The 1134-nt window shown below is 49.2% G+C and overlaps 1 protein-coding gene across 1 annotated transcript in view; it reads right to left on the bottom strand.

The window, feature by feature from the left end:
* Tubb4a (tubulin beta 4A class IVa) overlaps positions 1–1134 on the bottom strand; it is a 7118-nt gene that overhangs the window by 4015 nt on the left and 1969 nt on the right. The gene's annotated exons all lie outside the window — the stretch shown is intronic.

A 1134-nucleotide genomic window follows, 5' to 3' on the forward strand; every position in this document is an offset into this window, starting at 1 on the left:
CCACAAGGAGGACTCCTGCTGCCCTGCCCCCTCCTGCCTGGTCGTCCGTGTTTCCTCATTCCCTTTTTTATAATCAGTCATATGGGCCTCCTGGCTGCTTCTCCATCACACAGGGCTGTGTCCTGCTCTGGGACCTTTGCACAGGCCAATTTGTCTGCCTGGAATTCCTTCTCCATTGGTATTCACAGCCCCTCCCTCACCTCCAGCAGACCTCTGCTCCATTTCACTTGTGTGTGTGTGTGTGTACCCATGTGTGCATGCCTGTGTCTACACATGTGTATCGAGGCCAGAGGTCAATGTCTGGTGTCTTCCTCTATCTTTCACCACCTTGTTTGTTTGTTTACTTTGAGACATGGTCTCTCGATCAACCAGAACTCAACACTTGGTATAACAGTGAGCTCCAGGGATTTTCTTGTTGCCACTCTCCCCAGAGCTATGGCTACAGATGAAAATCCTTATGCCTGTATGTTTAAATGGGTGTTTGGGATTTGAACTCACATCTTTATGCTTGCATATTGAATACTTTACAGTCATCTCCCAAGCCTCTTTTTAATTTTTTCCTTTCTTTTCCCTCTGCCTTCCTTTCTTAACTCCTCCTCCTCTCAATCTGTGTCTCAGACACACTGTGTGCATGCTCTTTGGCCCACCTCATTTCTGGGTATCTCTCTCTCTACAGTCATTTCTGGAGGACCTTGTATTCACCATACCCACTCATGAACACCCACTCATGAACACATTTATCTTCCACAAATTTTGTATCTACCAGAAAGTGAAACTCACTTGCCCAAGGCCACTAGCTGGAGCTGCCGCAGAGAACAAAATAGTCGCCTGCTTGCTCCCTCTCTGACTCCCTGCCATCCCCATGATGTCTAAAGAGGGAGGCTGGACACAGATTGACAAACACCAACCCTGGGGTCGTGGACTGACTTCTCTGAGCTCAGATCACTTCTAGAAAGTAGAGTGGTGTCTACAAAAACCTGCTCATGTCCTTCCTAAGTATATTGTTTCCAGAGGGGCTGGGCTCAGCAAACAGAGTGCTTCTCTGGGGTTGGGACTCAGTGGGCAGAGTGCTCCTCTGGGGTTGGGACTCAGTGGGCAGAGTGCTCCTCTGGGGCTGGGCTCAGTGGGCAGAGT

The sequence above is a fragment of the Grammomys surdaster genome, unplaced genomic scaffold, assembly GCF_004785775.1.
Source record: "Grammomys surdaster isolate TR1022 unplaced genomic scaffold, NIH_TR_1.0 62, whole genome shotgun sequence".
Classification (NCBI taxonomy): domain Eukaryota; kingdom Metazoa; phylum Chordata; class Mammalia; order Rodentia; family Muridae; genus Grammomys; species Grammomys surdaster.